Genomic DNA, 23,727 nt, shown 5'->3' with positions numbered 1-23,727 from the left:
CCTCTGGCTAACGGTGCAGGTACTATTTCAAGAGGAATATTCTTTGGAACTCCATTGACCCTTACACATGTTTAGCACTTCTTTTCCATGTCCAATTCCTTGCTTTAAGTTGTCTCATAACCATATTGAGTCCTGCCTTGAACCAACTTGTATCATACAGTACCACCTGCTACAGTATTGCTAAAACATCAGTGCCAATTTGGTCGTCTAGTGCAACCTGGACAAGTAGTTCACTATTAGTAGTGACTAGAAGCAAACGGCCGCGTTGCTGCGCCGTCTAGAACCAGTGTTGAGCTTAACTGTGCAAGGAAATTTTGATATTGAACATGCACAGAACCCTCTTATATAAAAAATACTGTCCTTTTGGTTAGAAGATCCCTGTGAAGAAGGAAAAGGGGATCCCTGTTTCATTTAACTATAGGGGGATTAGACAGAAAAAATAGAACATCTCATATGAAATGGATACAATGACAACAATAGTTCCTTTTTTTTCTTTTTTCTTTTGAAACTATGGCTGCCCCTTTGATCAAAAGGAACAAAAGCTAAACTGTAAAAGCATGTTCCTAAATTTTCCCGAGCCGCCTGTGTTATCCTGACCGTCACCGACGAGTGGAGCCTGAAAACTGGGCGTTTCGACCGAACCATCCCCGTGGCTACGTGCCGGTTCACAGACCCGATGGACCCTACTGACCGAGCCCAACCACAGACGGACCAGCCTTTCCTCCTCCGCCCACCAACCCTGCTCCGCCCGGCCGCCCTCTCCGCCGGCGACATCTCCCGCGCTCGCCAGGCGCTGTGGGCGGGGGACTGGCGCATGAGCCAGCGCCGGTCCCTCTCACCATGAGAGGAGCAGACCGCCAACAAGGGCGCCGCCGTGACGGGGGGCTCCAGGCCCGCCGCCTTTTCCTCCTGCCGGTCGCCGCTACCCACTACCTCCCGCAGCTTCCCTCCGTGTCCGCCTCCTTCCATCGCTCCACGCCCTCACCAACACCACGGGAGCTGCCTGCAGCATCCTCGACCCTCTCCACGACCTGATCGTACCAGGTTATCTCTCCAGGTTGCTGCAGTTGCTACAGTACTAGCTAGGTGTCGAACGGGCGGTTGTGTTGTGTTGTCCGGCGAGATAGGAGCTGTCTCTGCTGCATTTTCCTCTGAATCTGCCTGTGTTTCCAGCGTAGTGTCGGTGCAGATGTCAGCTGTAGCCTCTACATTGGTATAGAATGGTCTAGGCACTGTTAATCTTTGTGGATAACTGTGGATGCTGTGAAATGGTGTAGCCTCTAGGTTGGTACAGAATGGTGCACACACATTTAGCCGCTGAAACATATCCCTTCGATCACAAATCTGCTTTGAGATATTGGAGTTATTCTTCAGCAGAAGAAAAATCATATGTTTTCCTGGTGTGATTACTGGTAATGGTCATATTCTTAGGATATTTTGCGATTTTTGCCAAGAGAGATATGCATGCTTTGCTGTGCATACAGGAACACTGTTTTGTTATTCTTGCTGTTGGGGTTATGTTTCCCTACCACAGTGTACCATCTTAGCATTTTGAAATTTGGAAGCGGGTTGGGGTGGTCTGATTTTGCCAACAGAGATGCCTCTTTGTGCTTTCTAAGTTTCTATTCTAGCAACTGTGAAATAAAGTGATATGACTCCACAGACTTCTGATTTAGCCCCTTGGACCAGAATTGACTAAATGGTCCTGAATTTAACATTTTAACTGAATTTGCTTGTGCACCTTGCCTTTTCGTGGTTAAAACCAGAAATGCTGCCATGTCAGCTATATTTTTCAGAAGCACTCCAGTTAAGATACTGTAACCAGGATAACACTGTATTTGGCAGATTATTTACTCCATAAACTGAAGTTATGACAGAATCTTAGTGTAGATTTAACACAATCAAACTTATTGCAGAATTATAGGAGTACATGAAAACTGAACTTATGGCACAGTCTCATTTTCCTATGCTATCCATATGGTCTCAAGCAGCTTAGTTGGGCCTTAATTAATAAATGGGCATGGAAGTGCAAATACATTGCCCTGTCTGAAAGATAATGACAGTCATGGAATTTATATTTCTCTTACTGAAAGATAATGACAGTCATGGAATTTATATTTATACATGGTCCTGACTAAATACATGGAATTTATATTTATACATGGTCCTGACTAAATACATGGAATTTATATTCAGTCATTCTCTGAGTATATAAACTGAAATATTCAGTCATTCTCTAAATTTCTATATTTCTCGGAAAATATTCAGACAAGATTGTGAATTTCGTGAACATGATTGATTTATAGTGAACACTATTGATCATGTAGACAATACTGAAGTAATCTGAATATTCTGAAGTTGCTGGCACTGTAATACTCCAAGTTTCTCTGAATTTCTATATTTCTCTGAAAATTCTCTGAGTACTTAGAAGTAAGAAGTCATCTAAGTTATTACTGGTATTGATGCAATGTGCTTGTATTGAACCATCTATCCAAGTTTATTACTAACTATATATGTGCTTCTCTGCACCTATGCTTGCCAGTATATCTATTTGCTTTATGGACATGACTCTTGTGTTTGTTTACTTGTTACTATGACAATTGCGACGGGAGCGGCCGGAATTATCTGTGGCGCCGGCGCCAAAGTGGGCGAAGTGTCTGCTCCTGCGAGCGGCGGCGGTGGTCGCCCCTGTGGCAGCGGCTTAGGTGGGAGGCGGCGTTGGGCCTGACGGTGGATGCGCTGGTCGCCTCCGTGGGCAGCGGTGGTCAAGCTGCACAGGTGGGAGGCGGTGCTGGGCCTGACGGTGGATGCGCTGGTCGCCCCCGTGGGCGGCAGTGGGCGAGGTGGGGCGGCGGTGGTCTAGCTGCGCAGGTGGGGGGCGGTGGTTGCCTCCGTGGCGACAATGCAGGTGGGCAGCGCTGGCTCCAACGGTGGCTGGCTACTCGTGGACGACGGGGGAGGAGGAAGGAAGGATACAGGCTGACTTTGCAACAGGTTTAAATGCATAAGTTTTTTTTTTGCAAAAATCAAAATTAACTAAGCCGGTGACATTCTTTTTGGGACGGAGGGAGTATTTGCTTCTTCTTTTTCAACTGAGTGCCATTGAGATGGTCATTTTTCATCGGCGATGTCTTGGGTGGATGTTCTTAAAGGAGCACTATCCAATCGGGAATGCGATGTTATATTTGAAATTTTGAATGTGGGTCGTCAAACTTTGCTGAGGCACTAGCGCCTGCTCTGGATGGTCCTCCAGATGGAACTTTAATGTCTTAATCTCATGTTTCTGGCTTTCTGCATCTTGTATTTCTTCTGAAAGTATTCATGACCTGTCCCATGAGCCTCATGCAGAAACATGGATAGCAAATACACTTCCTATTCAATAAATCTGGTCGAGGTATCAACAAGGGATTCGCCTCTGGCTAGCATGCAGGTACTCTTTAGAGGAATATGCTTTGAAACTGCATTGACTCCTATACATGTTTAGCACTTCATTTCCATGTGCAGTCTCTTGATTTGACTTGTCTCATAACCATATTAAGTCCTGGCTTGAACAAACTTGTAGTATAATACAGTACCACCTGTTACAGTATTGCTGAACTGCAGTGCCCGTTTGGTCGTCTAGTACAACCTGGACAAGTAGTTCATTAATAGTAGTAATGTGTTACCTCGCCTGCACAAAAATGAGTAACCAGTGTTGGCTGCCTAATTAGCATGTTTATTCAAGACAACCAAGTTACATACTGAGAGTTGAATAAGAGTTCTAAGGTCTAACTAAAACAAGTTGTAATCAACTTTTAATGTTATGGAGGAAAGGATCAATGGCTGATAGTGCCCAACACTGACGAGAAAGTTGTTAGTTGTTCATTGCAATTTTCACAAATTGGAACCAGTCCCCACTAGTAGTGAGCAATCAGCAGAGATGCACAGAGGCTGGTTCTAATCCAGTTTTCAAGGGAGAGAATATCCCTTTTAGAGCCTTCTTGCACAGTTCCGCACTGTAGCAAATAAGGATCACACTTTATACGGTAAACCTGTATGAGTTTCCTTGTATTATTGGGTGTACGGACTTAAAGTATCGGACTTTTTATGAAACTTTTCTTTTCTTTATATTATTGGATGTACGGACTTTTTATGAAACTTTTCTTAGCTCCTGTATCATAATTGCCTAAATGATAAATGCTTTGGAAGGAGCAGATTGCTGCATTCATGACAAGTTGAAAGCCTAGTACATACCATTTGTTTGAAACCTTTCTTCTGGAAATTCGTTTGAAGCCCAACTGTAGATGTTGTTATTAACAAGTTATACTGAGCTAGAAGCATTCATATAGCGAGGTGTAGTTCATTATACTACACAAATGGTGCAGTAATATCATCAAGTACGGAGAACAAATCAGATGCGCGACAAAAGAACATTTACATATTGCATGGAGGTCATATAGTCTTCCTTTTAGGCAACGGGTGGCTTACCAAAATGTTGATGATCAATGATGATACATCATCCCTCATTGTCCACCCTGAGCAGCCCCTCTAGCTATTTTGCCAAGACCTTCCTCTTCCATGAGCACTGAAAGAAGTAAAGCCCCTCTAGAAGAGAGATCCATTCCCTAGCACCAAGAAAAATTGCATCTCGGGAAAGAGATACAATAAATCATCATTAAGACTATTGAGAAACGAAATAAAAATCAGGTAGGGCCTTATATGAATTACGTACACACAGGACTCGAGATTGTCAATGAATCCAATAAAGTAGATTACTTGCATAGCCTAAGAACTGTGAGCACATGAACTGACTATGCAAACCGGTAGCTGGACATATGGTTTGTTTTCCTTCTTGGACCAAAAGTTAGTATAGTCATGCAAGGTGTATATTGTACTAGATTGTATGTACACGGTGAAGGATGGGCTTGCCTTGTGCAACAAGATCGCTGGAAACATAAATGTACTAGATTTTGTTTCTTTCAACAAAAGTTCATGTCTTCAGCATTCAAATAGACTGTTATAAGACACAATTAATATCTGGCTACAGATTGAGCAATTTGCACTGTTACACTGCAGAAGGTTGATCTTCCTGTGGATACCTCTCATCTGGGAGTAAAGCACACAATGTAGCTCCTTTACTTTGCAGGTATGAACTTGATCATTTACATTGTGCATTTGCTGTCATCTGCAAACAGAATTTACATGGTGCACCCAGTATCCTTGTTTATCTTAAAATAGTATTCTGAGTTTGTAACCGTTGATTTTTAGATCCTGAAAGGAACTGTTGAGCAATCAGTTTTGGCATATGTACAGTTAGAAGCTGTGGACATACTCTTTCTGTACAATGGTATGGTTACAGGATAGAGGATACTTAATTCCTTTGGTGGTTATGTGTAATGGATCTTGCCAATTGATTTATTTTTAATTTTTTGTTATGTCAGTAGCATAGTATCACAACACTTGTGTACCACGCCATATAATTGATGAGTCATCTTACAAGAAGTTTAATAGTGAGCTGTAAGCAAACATTTCATTTGAGATAATGAGAGTAGCCAACCAAGGTCATACTAGGTGCCATCGTTTTGTTTGTTTAGCCGATGGTGTGGCATTCAACTACCTCAGCTAATTGATAGTCAAGTGCACTGTGCTATTTTTGTTGTTGATGGTTCCTAGCTTGACATTTCCGACAAGGTTATATATACAGCTAGAGGAACCACCCGATGGTTGGGTTGGTGAGGGTGCGGTGTGTGCACACTTGGAGCCCGGATTCGATCCCCGGTCGCAAAAAGTATAGATGGGAGTCCGCTGTGGCCAGCCCATTTGCCTTGTAAATTTTGCTTGGCTCTGTTCCCCGCTCCCAGTATAGATGGGAGTCAGTTTACAGTTACATGAAATTCACGTTCGCCAAAAAAAAAAGAAACAGTTATATGAAATTCCGGGCACGCGATATTGCGCTCTCATCCCCTACGAGAAGGTTCCTTGCTGGTTGTTCTTCTGCAGTTACTCAGCTAAGCTAGGGATGTGACAACTTCTAGTTTAATACGTACGCACCCGTGTAAAAAGAATTAATCTTTGATGTTTATCTTGTTCTTTTCGAATCTTGTAAACGATTTGTCAAGCAAGCCTTTCTTGTACAGTATTTCTGAACGTTCTTCATTGCTTATTCCAGGACACAAAACGGCCTGAAGCTACAAATTTGCATCGCTGAGCCTCAGGCTAAAGTTGAGAAGCACTGAAGGATGAATGGTGGCACGTGATCGCTGCGTTTAACATAGCACTGCTGTTTGGCACCTCCTTAAAAATGTGAACTCAGGTTCAAATATAAATCTTTGATTTGCTTTATGAATTTACCCGTTCAGTTACACTTGCCGGAACATATATACCATATACCCAATTATGTACTATGGCAAACTTATTCATCGGACGTCATGCCCTATTTTTTTTCTATAATATGCCAGTGCTACCTGAGTGGTTGTATAGGTTAGGCCAACTCCACCGCGCGACCCTATCCTGTCCGTTCCCGTCCGTTTGGGGTAAAAGGGACAAACCGGGTGGCCCAGCGCGCGGGAGCAAACAGACTTTTGTCCGTTTTGTGTCCGCTTTCGACTCATCCCCGGCCCAAGTTTGCGCCGCTTTTGGGGTGAAACGGACACCACGCGGACGCGCCGGCCGTCTGCGCGTGTCCTCCCCTGGCCCGCCCGTCGGTGGCACAGGGCGGGCCTTTTTCTATCCGCCCCCTCCCTCCCTCCGGCCGCACCCCACTCCACTCTTTCCCTCGCCGCCGCCGCTGCCATTGCAGCTGTGCAGCTCGGACGCGCGCTCGCCCAGCCCCTTCCCCTCGGCGCCGCCGAGCTACCCAACCACGGCCACCTGGTTTGCACACCCGCCGGCCGGATTTGGGGCGGATCCGGTCGGTCTTGAGCTCGCCCGGCTGTGGGAGGCTGGGCCGCGCCATGGACTGGCCGGGCACCTCGCCGGAAGGCCCTGGCAGGGCCGCAAGGCCACATGCAGGCATTGGCTCCTCCTCTAGCCGCTCGGATCTGCACCGTCGGTGGTCCGCCGGCAGATACATGAATGGAGGCCGGCCGGGCTCGGTGCTTGCCCAAAAGCTCGTCGGCGCACCGTTGCCACTCATTAAGTGGGACCACTGCCCAAGGATGGTCGTGCGCCGCGTGTCTACAACGCCGGAACATCCTGGATGGGTGTTCATCAAGTGCTTAAACGATGGGGTATGTGCTCTTTTTAGCTTCGGTTTGTGCTCTTGGAGTAGACTAGTTGTGCTAACTTCAAATTTTATTGTGTAGAATGGATGCAAGTTTTGGTATTGGGAAGAAGAGTACATCGATATTGATAGAGCGAAATTTAGTACATGTTCGTGCACTTTTAGCTAGCAGAGGCTGTAGATGAGACAAGTGCACTTGTTGCTAAGGCTAGACACGAGACTAGGTATGAGGAAGCAACATCGACTTCTGGCTTGAAGAAGAAAGGAGGGTGCAACATCGAGCCTCCTCCACAGATCAACAATGAGTGCATCGAGAAGGTCCTAACCCAACTCAAGGGAGCAGTTATGAAAGTTGGGTATCTTCTAAAATGTATTCTTGTGGTTGTTATTTTCTTTGGCCTTGCTTTACTAGTCAAAATGTGACGATGTATTGTCATGTACCAAAAATGAATGATAAAAAAAAGTTCAAGGACTTGCAAAGAAAAATGCACGTGGACAGGATGCGGCCGGGATGCGTCCGCGCGCTGGGTGCACGGCCACCGCATCCCAGGACACGCCCGGACACGATCCCAAATCCCTACCCAAACGGACAGAATCCGGACAAAACGGACGTCCGTTTGGGGTCGCGCGATGGAGTTGGCCTTACATGCTGCCTCACTTTCTCTGTGTCCCGTTGGCCCACATGTCCTTTTGATGTTGGTCCCCACCTCCTACCGCCGTCGGGCTAGGCGGTGAAGGAGGCACGGACCCATGGACTCGCCGTGGAGTGAGGGTGACTCCCTTTCGCCTTGCTACGAAGGGAGACAAAGGGAAAGGAGAGGCTTCTCTTAAATTGGATGTAAATTAAAAAGTACTCACTCTAAAAAACTGGCAATGTCTGGACCATACAATACTTTTTTTAAGGACACGGTACAATCGCAGGTGCTCATATATACTCATCCGTACTGTTAAAAAAAACATATACTCACTCCTATGAATGCACACATGTGCCTTGTAGTTGCTGGGAACACCTTCTCCCGCTAAACGAACATCGCCGAAAATTTGGAAATAAATCTAGCAAAATGCAGACACCAGTGTCAAGTCTAGGACTTGAACTCTGGTGGGTTGGTTCTACCACACGAAACCAAACCATCTTCGCACCATACAATACTATTGTCTGGTAATTATACTCAATTATTGTTGCAACTATTCACTAGTAACATGACAACCATGGTGAAATCCTTGCAATTAGCGAGGATGAAAAAAAAGTCACTGAAAACATGACAACATGGGATCTTGTTTTAATCTCTCGTCCAGACGTACTCACCAGTAAACAGAGACTGTTAATCGGATTAACAATTTGTGAGATGAATATTTCTGAAATGCTGAATTTAGTAATGAATATGATGATGTCAGCTTGAGATCCTACATGGATGCATGTGCTCTACCTATGGGCGTAGAAGGCCATTGAAATGGTCATACCACAGTAGACTGCCTAACACACGTGGGCTAAGTAGTTTCCTGAAAGAGAAAAAGAAACATATTGAGAAAGTTAGCGTCAAAGCTGATCAAGCCACGCCATGGAGGGATGCATTGTGCAATCCTTATTCAACGCTTATTGCGACAAGTTTTTTTAAGGGAAAACCAAGCTTTATTCATCAAAAACCACAGAGTGTGGGATACATCATTGGTCGTGGGATTGGTCAAACCATACGTGGCGTCCCGGACCAAGAGTGAGAGAGTGCTTGGCTAATCTATGAGCCTCTACATTGACCCTACGACTTTCAAAAATAAAATTACAATTGAAATGTGCTGCTTGGAGTTTGATTTCCTTAATGATCGCTCCATATCTTCCTGCCGATCCGTTCTTTATGTCCCCAACTACTTGCTTGCAGTCCGAAGAGACTACCATGTTCTCAACATGCATATCTGCCGCAAGTGCTAGTGCTTCCCTCACCGCAATGGCTTCAAGAGTAGCTGGGTCCTGTACCCCTACTATTACCAGCGACGAACTGCCGATAAACTTGCCATTGCAGTCCCTGCAAATAGCAGAAACAGCTCCGCCTCTGCCCTGGCGCGTTGCTGCATCAACATGTATTTTATGGGAGCCCGTCGGTGGTGCCCTGGGCCGCTGAGCTAGTCCCTGCACTGGAGCTTCGGCTTGCCTCGTCGCTTCCTTTTCAGAGATCATTCCAAGTTCCTTAATAAACCTGGTGACAAAGGAGTATGTCGCATGAGGACTTTGAAATATGCCTTCGTGGATTGCCTTCCGTCGAGCTGCCCAGATCGCCCATAGTGTAACAGAGAGTTTCACAAACATGTCATGTGGAAACATCTCCATAAGTGTGAACAACCAATTCTTTGTGCTGGGCTCAGTGGTTGATATCAATTGTTGTGCCATCTCATCATCGACCAGGGCCCAGGTGCAATGTGACATAGTACAGTTCACAAGTGAGTGTCTCCAGGAATCTGGCGCTCCACAAATACCACATGCCGGTGAGTGTCATATGCCTATGAGCCCTTACATCGTTCGTGGGTATCAAGTGTTTGGACAGACGCCACAAGAACATTCTAACCTTTCCTGGTAGCTTGGTATTCCACAGATTTTCCATGAATTCTCCTCTGTAGCCGTCCTGGATGGGCCGGCATTGCCTTCTAGCCACGCCTCCCTCCTTTGCCTTATAGTGAAAGGTTGTCACCACTTCGCAGAGGAGAAGCTCACTAGCGATTGCATTGGGCCGATTCGGGTTTTAGAATGTTCTGGAAGGTTTATGAACCGGGTTTTATCTTTTAGTTAACCTTTTACAAGGTCTATGAACCAGTTTTTTTCAGTTGTTTATTTATTGGGTTTTCAGTTTTCTTTCGGTTTTTCATTGTTCATTTTTTGTTTTGTTAATTCACAAATTTCGAAAAATTGTATAATATGTTTAAAAATTGCTTTCTTTTCAAAAAAGATACAATTCCAAAAAATTTAATTTTTTCTAAGAATTCAAGAAATGATACAAATATTCAACTTTTGTTCACAATAAAAAATTATTCATGTTTCAAAAAACTTTGGATATTCAATAATTGTTCAAAATTTCATAAGAAAGTTCTAAAATTGTTCCCACAATTTTTTAATTGTTATATTTTAAAAAATGCTTGAAAAAACTAAATTGTTTTCTATTTCCAAAGCATTTTTAGTTTTTTGGAAACATGCTCAATTTTTTAGAAAAAATCACAATTGAAAATAAATTAATTAATTAAAAAATTGTTCACACTTTTTGAAAAACGGTTCGGATTTTTGAACGTCTGGTATAGTGTCTAGTTGCTATAGTGGATGTTTACTACAGTACTTAGTTCGACCACTAGAAATTATGACTATAGGGTATCTCCTATGCTGACCCGTAAACCGGGCATCGCATCCGTCCGCTGACAGGGGGTATCAATCCGCGGGCACGGATGCGGGAGGTGGCCATCCAACGCTATCCGCATACATTTCAAACCGAATTTCAACTAACTGGATGAAATTCATGAAACATGGCGGAATTCATCTAAGTTTGGCTAGAAAATAGCACAAATCATCCATACAAGACATGCAAATAACTCTACGATAACAATAGTTCAAACTGAACTCGAAATAGTTCAAATTCAATGAAAATAACCGGATGTTCAATAGGTTTTTCATGAATGCATCATGTCATCCCACACATACTGCCTCTTAAGTTTCATCCAACAATGTATGTGCGTAAATGGTCTGCCCTCTACCCTGTGGTACATCACGACGGCGCGTACACAATGTATAGAGCAACATTGAGTGGATGAATCAATCATTCAACAAGTTGAGCAAGAAGAAGCAAAACTTACGATCTACACGGTTGCCACGTGCAAATGGCCACATTGCCTCCAGCCAATCAACCACGCCACAAAACTTCGCGATGGAGTTTTGGATGGTGTAACATTAATACGCTACCGACTTCACATTACGTTCATGGATGATGTGCATGTCGTAGAGTGCAATGTGCTTTCGTGTGTGAAATGAACCATGCACACGCTACTAGAAGAGCTCCCTTCTGCTCTTGCCTACCAAATCCGTGAATATGGCCAACCACGCATCACACAACAACTCATAATCCATGCATCCTTCGTACTAAAGAAAGACATGAACTTCAAAAATAAGCTCAATGGCATTTGACGAACACCTGCCAGGCGTGGTGTCCGCCAAGGACGACGTCGACGGGGGCGGAGGGTACATGGCTGCAGAAGGATCCTGGGTGGACAACGCCGTAGTACAAGGCGCGTGGGTGCGTGGGCAGTGGTTGCGGACGTCCGACAATGCATGGGTGGCGGGCGGAGAGGTACAACGACGACATCAAAGGAAGAGGGCGTGGATGCAAAGCAAACGGGAGCAGGGGCGTGAGTGGAAGTGAATGGGACCAGGAAGGGGATTTCAGTGGGCCGGCGGTGTCGGAGTCCTACATTATTGTTGTTTGGACTCCTGCAACCCCCTCCCCCACTTTGCTTCTAATTTGCGGGAAAAAGCGCGTCCGGACCAGTCTATGGACCAATACAAACCCGCGTTCGATGTCACAACATGTCCGGACCGCACAGTCCAAATGGATGCAGACGGTTTGAGGCTCCTCTTTGAAGATGCCCTTACCTAGAGCTCTCAAGCCTCCGCTAGGGACAGAAAAGCAATGATTGATACACCCTAGGGAATGATGAATTTTTAGACAAAAAATGAAAAAAAATGTTCTTTCCTTGTGGGAGTGCCACCTATGTGTGAATCAAGCCAGGAAAAATCATGAGGAGATGCCCCACTGTGCCCACCTATATAGCCTCCCGCGCCATTTTGGTCGATGGCCTGCCCATTTTTCCTTCCTTGTGGGGAAAGGGCGTGGAGGAGGCAAAATTTTCCGCAAGCTAGGTTTCCTTCTCTCTTATCCGAAGCCCTCCGCCACAAGGGTAGAGAAAACCCCCCTTTCTCCCGAATCTTTCTCCTCCCAATTCAGCCGCTCAAACCATCGCCGTTCGGACCGTCTGCTCTCGCCTCCCATGGTCGGTGGCACTGTCGCGCACGTCTTGTCGCCCAACCCTACCCTAAACTGCCTGCTACGGCATCCATCTACCCTTTCAAAGAAAAAATGATTCCTCCTATCGGGATTCTGACAACTAGGACCCACCAGGTTGAAGCCTACGCATGATGTTATCTGTCTAGTCCCAATCATACACATATATACATATCAGTCTCCAACAGTAAGCCGTGGTCGAGGAAGAAGCGGTACGTATCGTATTAATCATATTGTTTAATTATTATGCATATGAGACCTTGTCGAGCACGCAAAAGTGTACACTTGTGTAAATACACAACAACAGAAAGAGCACGCATACGAGTACTAACAGACTCAAACTGATCGAGAGACTATGCATATATCAATACAACCACAACTTGTAGTATCTGTAGTCTCTCCTTTGTATGTTTAGGCCGAGATGGCCGTCGAGTGGCAGTGGTGGCCGCGGGCGACCGAAATTGGCCGGTGCGAAGGCGGGGTGAGGTGGCGCGGGCGCGCGGCAACGGTTGGGTTTTTAGTCAGCTGCTAATGGTGACCCAAATATACATCTCTTGTGGCATTTTTTTCCTTGTGTCTAGTATTTCCAGACGAAGGGAGTAATAGTTTTCCTTTCCGGGCGCTGCTAGGCGTAAGCCGACTGATTTCAAGAGAAAATCAGTCGGCTCGTCAGCCGTTCGATTCAGGCCCCCACAGCTGTTGGATTGGTCTTTCTTACGCAACGCATGTGGCAGCTTCGTCCTCTTCCTGTGACGAAAATTCCCCACACTCTCGATCCTCTTCCACGCACACGGGAGCCTTGGCTACGGCGGCGAGCTCCGGCAAGACATCCCAACCAGGCTCGCAGTGCCATGTTCAACCTTGTAGCAATGCTGCTACCGCCGGCACCAGAACCACCGCTGCGGGCGGCCGGGGAGCCGGCCCCTTGCAACACCCTCGGTGCCTCCCCCTGCAGCACCGCCACCGGCGAAACTCCATTGTAGCACTGGTGGCCCTCCGACGAAGCTCCATTGAAGCACTCGACGGCTTCGACGGAGCTTCATTGCAACACCGACGACCGACCGGCGAAGCTCCATTGGCAGCGACGGGTGCTGCGACGCAGCGCATGGTGAAGACGACGGAAGTTGGGAATCTATGCAGCGCTGGCCATGGCGGATGCAGCGGTGCAACGTTTGGCAGCGATGGGTGCTGCGACGCAGCACGGCGTCCATGGCGGAAACTCCAAGACAGCGCGCGACGACGGCGGAAGCTGCGATGCAGCACCGGCGGCCATGGAGGATGCTCCGAAGAAACGTTGCCGGAGACAGGTGGTGCGACGCAGCGCGAGATGACGCCGGCGGCCATGACGAGAGCTGCAATGCAGCGCCGGCGGCCATGGCGAAAGCTGCGATGCAGCGCCGGCGGCCATGGCGAAAGGCTGCGATGCAGCACGGGATGTGCGCGGTGTGGCGCCGTAGCCTACGGCGGGTGCTGCGATGCAGCTCGACGGCGACGGGAGCTGCGATGCAAGGCGACGGCAGATTGCAGCGGCAACAGGTGACGAAGGGAATGAGATGCGTGTGTGGTCGAGATGTTTCGACCAGAGGAAGCAGGAAGAGGATAAGAGCAACGTGGGTCCCATAAAAGACATGTGGGAGACGCAGGAGGCGGCTTGAAAGAGACGTGGGATCAGTCGGTTTAAAAGGAGTGTTTTCCTTTCGTATGTCACGGACTACGTTTTATGGCCTGCTGCGGGAGACGTTCTCATGCGAGTAAGAAAACTATCCCGTCCCGGTTCAAAAATGTTGTTCTTATTCCGTTGCCGCACGTGTCTGCATGTTCGTTACCGCCCGTGTCTGCGTGTTCGGATCACAGATAGGCCCATGAAAGAAAGTCTTTGTTTCCTGTAACAGGGACAGAGAAAACCAACATGACGCAGCTGGTGGACTTTGCATGCATGCCGTCCAAATTCCAAAGTGCCAGTGCCAACTCTTCTCCTATGTCAATTTCGTCCAACCGCGTAGCAACAACTTTGCTTTACCACGTAGCAGCAATAACATTTTAATGCTCGAAATCAAGTCAATGTTTTACTGTACGACGTGAGGTTTGTAGGCGGCATTATTGTCAAGCCCGGATTTTCTTTTCCTTTTGCGATCAAGTCCGGATTATTCAGCCTTCTGATGGTTCTAGCTCCCATTCGATCTCCAGGACTGGATCAAGTAAAATCAGTTAGCTAGGAGTTTTCGTGTCATAAACGATGTCCCAGATGTCATACATGAATGTGTATTTGCATTTGAATGGATTAAATATTTTTTGTCAACTGTCAGACAGACGCCGTGCGTAGCCCGGGCCTTGCATGCGAATCACTTATCTGAAATTTACGGGTACTGACAATGATCGGGAGAAGTAGTGTGGCTTCTTTTTCTCCCGTTGAATTTACGCAACAGCGGAGGCACGGCACAGACATTCATCTTCACTTTTCTGATTATTTTCTCACAAACTGAGACACTCCAACAAGAAGGGAGCCGTTTATACGCACAAGCCGGAGCGAGAACAAACTAACAGAAGTAGAAAAGAAAAGAATAACAGACCAAAGACTGTAGGAGGGCTTGAAGAAAAGAACTGGTCAGTACTTCAACCGTGTTTGTTTTAGTCTGGATATAAAATTTGTCTAATGTCAAGCTTTGTAAAGTTTGATCGACTTCATAAGAAAAATATAACATTTACAATAGGTAATCAATAGCATTAGATGTATCATAAACTGAATTTGATACTATATAACTCTAGTATTGTCTATGTTTATTTATTTTTTACATAAATTTTGTCAAATTTTACATAGCTTAACTTCAAACAAATTCTATATATGCAAAGTAAAAAGAAGTAAATAACCGGACGAAGCACAGGCCAAAAAAAGGCCGGTCGGTAGGCTGTTTTGCCTAGAGGCCGAAGGCAACTTGGAGCTGCAGAAGCGTGACCACTCTCAAGAACTTCAGCATATATGGTGAAAAATAATTGTTCAGGGTATAAATCATGACGTCGCCAGTACATTTCTATCTCAATATGTATGTTACAGAAAAAACAGTAATACTACGTCAACGAAAAGTTACAGAGGGTTTACGGGGTAATTATTACTTGGCATGTTATGATTGGATTAAGGGGGCGAGGGGCCCACCCACCTGAAAGTCGGGGGGGGGGGGGGGGGGGGGGGGGGGATGTTAAGGAAAGACCCTGTAAACCCCCCGTATGATTCCGTTGATGTAGCATTTTCGCAGAAAAAAACAAGAGCAGCTCTAACTTTTTTTTTTTTTGAGAATGCAGCTCTAACTTGACCTGCAACTAATGACTAAGAGTCCTTTGACTACCGACCGTTTTAGACTTTTAGTTACAACCCATTGTTTCCATCCTTTTCTTTTTCTTTTGAGAAACCATCGTTTGACTTATTCGCGCTACTTTGAGAGCATGTCAACGATCGAGTTGTATCGTGAAGTAAATCCAGGAGTACTTTCTGCATGTTTTTTCCTATGCACATATCATATCTTCAGACGATGCTGCCTTTTATAATGCAAGAACGGACGGTCGTGACGATCACTAGGATTAACTAATATTTTTTTTTGAGGAATGATTAACTAATAATAGTTGACCAGGTTAATGTCAAAATTAACCAGCAAGCAGGAAAAATTCCGTCGTATAAACATGAAGAGTTCTTTTCCATAACGCCCAAGTTCAGCTGCATGCAGACCAGTTCGTTGTAAATTTAACGAATTCCGACTTTTGCCCACTGAAAACAAATGTACAACGTTGTTTGAAATATTGTTAAAAATGATGACGAATTCCGACTTTTGCCCACTGGTTTTGTTTCAAACAATATTCGTGTACAATGTTGTTTGAAGTCCACGAATATTTTTAAAAGTTGCCATCATTTTATAAAATTTAAGGTTTTTCCAATTTGAAATATTTGTTAGAATCCAAGATTTATTTTTTCAAAATTAGTGAACAAAAGATGATAATCAGTTTCTTCTGAGCTCGCAGTGGAGCGAACGGAAAAAAAAACTAAGCAAGCGAGTGGAGCAAGGAGCCAAAGCTGAGTGAGGGAGAGCTTCATGGGCTGCCCCATGTGAGCATTATAGCAGCAATTTCATAATTTTAGCATGGGAAATGAGCTCCTACCGGGATTCACACAACTACCACCGGCTAAACACTCAGGCCAACATGTATGCACACCACGATCACGCATTGAGCAGGTCAATTGTACACTTGGAACAACTACAATCTCTATCAACAACTACAATCTCTAAGTACAACTCAACACGATATATAAATAAATAAAAAACACCATTAGAAAATAATTAGAACTCAAGCCAACACAGATAATATAAAAACAAAACAACTAACTAAAATAACATGCTAGGGAAAAAGGAATTAATCTCACATGTAAAGAATCGCCGCGCTTAATCCCAGATGTGAAGAATCGGCACGATGAACCTCATGTTAGCCTTAGCCTGAGTGAATTGCAGAAAACCACCACATTTCAGCCCAGGTTTGCAGAAAACACTCTTCTACGTTTTTGCTGCAGAAAACACTGATTTTTTTCTAATCTTTTGCAAAAAGTACCAAACCTCCTGTTGGGGCAGCTTAAGCTCTATTATGACAGGTGGGACCCTGTCTCGTCGACGTGGCGTCACGGCCGGGAGCTGACGCCGTGTAACGGCGTGACGGCCGGTCCGCCGATAGAAACCGACTCGATCCAGCTCTCTCCTCTGCCTCGCCCTCTCCTCTCGTCATTCTGTTCTCCTCTCCTCGCTCTGTTCTTCTCCCCCGACGCCACCACACCACCGACCGCCGTTCTGATGCTCCGCCATGGCCATGGTGTCATGGAGCGACGAGACCAGTGAGGATTCAGTCATGAACATCTCCTCCTCTTGCGATGGCATCATCAAGGTCATTTTGCTAGAGCTAGGGTTAGGGTTAGGGTTGGGAATTTTGTGAATGAGCTCGATCTGAACCTAGGTTTCTCTTTGCTTGCTCCCGCAGCTTCCAGCTACGATGCACGATCCGAATTTCAATGGCACTGATGCAGATGTGAATGTTTTGTGCGAACACGGCGAGCCGGCCGAGCGCTTTGTTGCATTTGAAGGGATGCACACCGGCAGGAGGTTTCTTGGATGTGCTAAGGTATGATCCTCTGTAAAGGAAGGTGTTCATTGCTTAATGTTTTGTTTATGTAGTTGTTAAGCTTTGTTTAGTTTGGTCTTTGCTTAGCTAGTTCTGACATGCCTTGTCATCAGATGGTACACATTGTTTATTGTGGTTAGTGATTACTGCTTTGTCTATCAAGTTGTTAAGCTTGGTTAAGTGCTTAGTCTTTGTTTAACTTGTTCTATCCAGTGAGTGGATGGTAGTCATTGTTTATTATGGTCAGTGCTTAATTACTTGTTTAACGGTGGTCATTGTTTATTTGTTTGATGTGTGATATGTTTGCTGCACATATTAGAACCCTGAACATGTTTGCATATGGAGTATGGCACTTAACAGTGGTCTTCATCCTACTCACTTAGATGATTGTTTATTGTTTTATTGTATATTTTACAGGAAGGCATAAACTGTGAGTAGTTCAATGGATTGATTTTGAATGGCCAGACTCAATGGAGAAGGCATTGGCCAAGTTATGGGATATGTATGAGGAGATTAAGTCAGCTAGGACCAATGACAATCTAGAGAGTTCCTTTGCAATTCACAACCTGACAGAAGAGAAGAAGAAACTACAGGAGAATTATGACAATTTGTATGCTGATGTCAATGCTCTTTTGGATGCCCAGCACCAGAGGGGTCTGGAGTTGAACAATCAAAAGGAGCAGAAGGAATGTCTTGATGTGAAGATTGCAGAGCTAGAAACTGTAGTGGGCAACTTGAAGGCAGAGCTCGCAAAGAAAGAGGAGGAGAAGAAGAAAGTACAGGAGAACTATGACAGTTTGTATGCTGATGTGAATGCTCTCTTGGATGCCCAGTAGCAAAAGGGTGTGGAGTTAAAGAATCAGAAGGAGCAGAAGGAATATGTTGATGTGAAGATTGCTGAGCTAGAAACTGTAGTGGGCAACTTGAAGGTAGAGTTGTCAAAGAAAGAGGAGGAGAAGAAGAAGCTGCTGCAAAAGTATGATACTCTAAAGAACCTGACAGGTGCTCAAGCCAATGTGATTAGGAACTTGAAGTTCAATCATTTGAAGGAGAAGGAAAGGCCGACAGAAGAGAGGCTTAAATTGCAGCATCACATTTCTGAGCTTCAAAAGTCTGAGGAGAAGATAAAGCAGAAGCTTCAGGGGGTGAAGGCCATCTTAGATGAGTAGGGGTGTCTTCTAGTATGATAATCATCTATCTGTATGTAGATGATAATCTTCTATGCAATACTTTAGTATGAACTTGTTCCTCAACTACTTTAACTATGTATTTTGTGATCCATGGTATTGGATCCAGCAGTGTTGTAATGTAGATGATAATCATCTATCTAGTACTTCAGTTTTAATTTGTGAACCCAGTAATTTAAGTATGTATGTTGTGATCCATTGTGTTGGATCCAACCTTGATGAACCTCTATGAATGTGAGTCAAATTTGATGTTATATGGCTTATGTGCTTAGTACAATTTGGTTTTTATATGGTGTAGATGATTATCATCTATTCAGTATTTGAGTTTGAATATGTTAACCAGGTAATTTAACTTAGTATTTTGTTATCAATGGTGTTGGATCCAATTTGACCCTCATTTCATCGATGAATCGACAAAATGGCCTTAGGGGTATCTTGACCCTCATTTCATTGATGAATCGACAAAATGGGCCTAGGGGTACCTTGACCCTCATTTCATCGATGAATCGACAAAATGGCCCTACGGGTATCTTGACCCTCATTTCATCGATTCATCGACAAAATGGCCCTAGGGGTACCTTGACCCTCATTTCATCGATTCATTGACAAAATGGCCCTAGGGGTACCTTGACCCTCATTTCATCGATGAATCGACAAAATGGCCCTAAGGGTACCTTGACCCTCATTTGATCGATGAACCGACAAAATGGCCCTAGGGGTACCTTGAACCTCATTTCATCGATTCATCGACAAAATGGGCCTAGGGGTACCTTGACCCTCATTTCATCGATGAATCGACAAAATGGCCCTAGGGGTATCTTGAGCGTCATCAAAAAGTGTATAATTATCATAACAGCAAGACCATCATCAACAAGTGTATAATTATCATAACAACAAGACCATCATATGGATCATCAAATTGAACAGGATAAGAGCAAGACCATCATATGGATCATCAAATTGAACATGATAGCAGCAAGAACAACATCATAGTGCATAATTCTCATAAGAGCAAGACCATAAATAGCAGTTATTACATCAAACCAGCATTAGTTGTTCCCAAAATAGATCATAGCAATTAACAGTTTTGCCTGATCACATCATTAACAAGTTTTGCCAAAGCACATTAGTTCCCTGAAGCATAAAAGTAATCCTTCAGCCTTGATGGTTTCTTCCTATGTCTTGGTGGCATGAAGGCTGTCCTTCTTGCTGCAGCTGAGCTACTTGGCCTTCTAGCTGGAGCTGCTGAGCTGCTGAGCTGCTTGGCCTGCTTGCTGGAGCTGCTGAGCTGCTTGGCCTGCTTGCTAGAGCTGCTGAGCTGCTTGGCCTGCTTGTTGGAGCTGCTGAGCTGCTTGCCCCTGGTGGTGCCCTGCTTGCTTGTGTAGTAGATGCCCTCCTTGCTGGAGCTGCAACAGATGAAGCTGCAGTAGTAGATGTGGTACCCTCCTCTGTCCTGTTTGATTGCATTTGAAATGGTAGCAAGTTAATACATTCAAGTGTTACAAAACAGAAATAGATGGCACCAAGTATGGCAACAGAGACTAACCTCATGCCTGTTCTTTCTCATTGCTAGACCTGGCTTTAGGGTTTTGTGGCAAGATGTGTATCTGTGACCCACAAGATTGCAATTGCTGCATGTAATTGATGCCATCCTAGATGTATCTTTAGGTGCTGGTGGCTCAAACTGGCTCCTTCTCCTTTTTGTTTGCTTCTTCCCTGGTTTATCCTTGAAAACTGTGAAGGAAATATGCCCTAGAGGCAATAATATAGTTATTATTTATTTCCTTATTTCATGATAAATGTTTATTATTCATGCTAGAATTGTATTAACCGGAAACTTAGTACATGTGTGAATACATAGACAAAACATAAGTGTCCCTAGTATGCCTCTACTTGACTAGCTCGTTTATCAAAGATGGTTATGTTTCCTGACCATAGACATGTGTTGTCATTTGATGAAAGGGATCACATCATTAGGAGAATGATGTGATGGACAAGACCCATTCGTTAGCTTAGCATTATGATCGTTACAGTTTCACTGCTACTGCTTTCTTCATGACTTATACATGTTCTCAGACTATGAGATTATGTAACTCCCGAATACCGGAGGAACACTTTGTTGGGGATCGTAGCAGAAATTAAAATTTTCTACGCATCACCAAGATCAATCTATGGAGTTTACTAGCAACGAGAGGGCAGGAGTGCATCTACATACCCTTGTAGATCGCGAGCGGAAGCGTTCAAGAGAACGGGGTTGATGGATTCGTACTCGTCGTGATCCAAATCACCGATGATCCAAGCGCCGAACGGACGACACCTCCGCGTTCAACACACGTACGGAGGGGTGACGTATCCCACGCCTTGATCCAGCAAGGAGGAGGGAGAGGTTGAGGAAGAAGGCTCCAACAGCAGCACGACGGCGTGGTGGTGGTGGAGTGACAGTTCTCCGGCAGGGCTTCGCCAAGCACACGCGGAGGAGGAGAGGTGTTGGGGAGGGGAGGGGCTACGCCTTGGATGTGGTGCTGCAGCCCTCCCCTGACCCCTCTATTTATAGGGAGAAGGGGGAAGGGGGCCGGCCCCTCTAGATGAGATCTAGAGGGGGGCGGCGGCCAAGGGGGAGGGAGCTTGCCCCCCAAGCAAGGGGGGCGCCCCCCTTTAGGGTTCCCCCCAAACCCTAGGCGCATGGGCCCTAGGGGGGTTGGCGCCCAGCCCACTAAGGGCTGGTTCCCTTCCACCTACAGCCCATAAGGCCCTCCGGGGCAGGTGGACCCTCCCGGTGGACCCCCGGAACCCCTCCGGTGGTCCCGGTACAATACCGGTATACCCCCGAATATTTCCGGTGACCGTATGGTGACTTCCCATATATAAATCTTTACCTCCGGACCATTCCGGAACTCCTCGTGACGTCCGGGATCTCATCCGGGACTCCGAACAACATTCGGTAATCACATACAAACCTTCCTTATAACCCTAGCGTCATCGAACCTTAAGTGTGTAGACCCTACGGGTTCGGGAATCATGCAGACATGACCGAGACACCTCTCTAGCCAATAACCAACAGCGGGATCTGGATACCCATGTTGGCTCCCACATGTTCCACGATGATCTCATCGGATGAACCACGATGTCGAGGATTCAAGCAATCCCGTATACAATTCCCTTTGTCAATCGGTACTTTACTTGCCCGAGATTCGATCGTCGGTATCCCAATACCTCGTTCAATCTCGTTACCGGCAAGTCACTTTACTCGTTCCGTAATGCATGATCCCGTGACTAACTACTTAGTCACATTGAGCTCATTATGATGATGCAATACCGAGTGGGCCCAGAGATACCTCTCCGTCATACGGAGTGACAAATCCCAGTCTCGATCCGAGCCAACCCAACAGACACTTTCGGAGATACCTGTAGTGCACCTTTATAGCCACCCAGTTACGTTGTGACGTTTGGTACACCCAAAGCATTCCTACGGTATCCGGGAGTTGCACGATCTCATGGTCTAAGGAAATGATACTTGACATTAGAAAAGCTTTAGCAAACGAACTACACGATCTAGTGCTATGCTTAGGATTGGGTCTTGTCCATCACATCATTCTCCTAATGATGTGATCCCGTTATCAATGACATCCAATGTCCATGGTCAGGAAACCGTAACCATCTATTGATCAACGAGCTAGTCAACTAGAGGCTCACTAGGGACATGTTATGGTCTATGTATTCACACATGTATTACGATTTCCGGATAACACAATTAAAGCATGAACAATAGACAATTATCATGAACAAGGAAATATAATAATAACCATTTTATTATTGCCTCTAGGGCATATTTCCAACAGTCTCCCACTTGCACTAGAGTCAATAATCTAGTTACATTGTGATGAATCGTACACCCATAGAGTTCTGGTGTTGATCATGTTTCGCTCGTGGAAGAGGTTTAGTCAACGGATCTGCGACATTCAAATCCGTATGCACTTTACAAATATCTATGTCTCCATTTTGAACATTTTCACGAATGGAGTTGAAGCGACGCTTGATGTGCCTGGTCTTCTTGTGAAACCTGGGCTCCTTGGCAAGGGCAATAGCTCCAGTGTTGTCACAGAAGAGAGTCATCGGCCCCGATGCATTGGGAATAACTCCTAGGTCGGCAATGAACTCCTTCATCCAGATTGCTTCATGTGCTGCCTCCGAGGCTGCCATGTACTCTGCTTCACATGTAGATCCCGCCACGACGCTTTGCTTGCAACTGCACCAGCTGACTGCCCCACCATTCAAAATGTACACGTATCCGGTTTGTGACTTAGAGTCATCCAGATCTGTGTCGAAGCTAGCATCGACGTAACCCTTTACGACGAGCTCTTCGTCACCTCCATAAACGAGAAACATATCCTTAGTCCTTTTCAGGTACTTCAGGATGTTCTTGACCGCTGTCCAGTGTTCCATGCCGGGATTACTTTGGTACCTTCCTACCAAACTTACGGCAAGGTTTACATCAGGTCTGGTACACAGCATGGCATACATAATAGACCCTATGGCCGAGGCATAGGGGACGACACTCATCTTTTCTCTATCTTCTGCCGTGTTCGGGCATTGAGCCGTGCTCAATCTCACACCTTGCAATACAGGCAAGAACCCCTTCTTGGACTGATCCATATTGAACTTCTTCAATATCTTGTCAAGGTATGTGCTTTGTGAAAGACCTATGAGGCGTCTCGATCTATCTCTATAGATCTTGATGCCTAATATGTAAGCAGCTTCTCCAAGGTCCTTCATTGAAAAACACTTATTCAAGTAGGCCTTTATACTTTCCAAGAATTCTATATCATTTCCCATCAATAGTATGTCATCCACATATAATATGAGAAATGCTACAGAGCTCCCACTCACTTTCTTGTAAACACAGGCTTCTCCATAAGTCTGTGTAAACCCAAACGCTTTGATCATCTCATCAAAGCGAATGTTCCAACTCCGAGATGCCTGCACCAGCCCATAGATTGAGCGCTGGAGCTTGCATACTTTGTCAGCATTCTTAGGATCGACAAAACCTTCCGGCTGCATCATATACAATTCTTCCTTAAGGAAGCCGTTAAGGAATGCCGTTTTGACGTCCATTTGCCATATTTCATAATCGTAGAATGCGGCAATTGCTAACATGATTCGG

The 23,727-nt window shown here is 45.3% G+C and overlaps 1 long non-coding RNA gene across 3 annotated transcripts; it reads left to right on the top strand.

The window, feature by feature from the left end:
• The first annotated feature begins 639 nt into the window (after nucleotides 1-639).
• LOC123180440 (uncharacterized) lies at nucleotides 640-9,291 on the top strand. 3 transcript variants are annotated; one of them, XR_006491006.1, is made up of 4 exons: nucleotides 640-3,430; nucleotides 5,056-5,125; nucleotides 5,248-5,326; nucleotides 6,149-6,408. It is a non-coding gene; the product is annotated as an uncharacterized lncRNA (long non-coding RNA). The 3 variants fall into 3 exon arrangements; XR_006491007.1 differs by lacking the exon at nucleotides 5,248-5,326 and adding an exon at nucleotides 9,076-9,291 and having other exon boundaries at nucleotides 641-3,430; nucleotides 6,149-6,292; XR_006491005.1 differs by lacking the exon at nucleotides 5,248-5,326 and having other exon boundaries at nucleotides 641-3,430.
• The last annotated feature ends 14,436 nt before the right edge of the window (nucleotides 9,292-23,727 follow it).

This window comes from Triticum aestivum, chromosome 1D, assembly GCF_018294505.1.
Source record: "Triticum aestivum cultivar Chinese Spring chromosome 1D, IWGSC CS RefSeq v2.1, whole genome shotgun sequence".
In the NCBI taxonomy this organism is placed as follows: Eukaryota; Viridiplantae; Streptophyta; class Magnoliopsida; order Poales; family Poaceae; genus Triticum; species Triticum aestivum.
The sequence above is the reverse complement of the archived record's forward strand: the minus strand, read 5'-3'. Positions and strand labels throughout refer to the sequence as shown.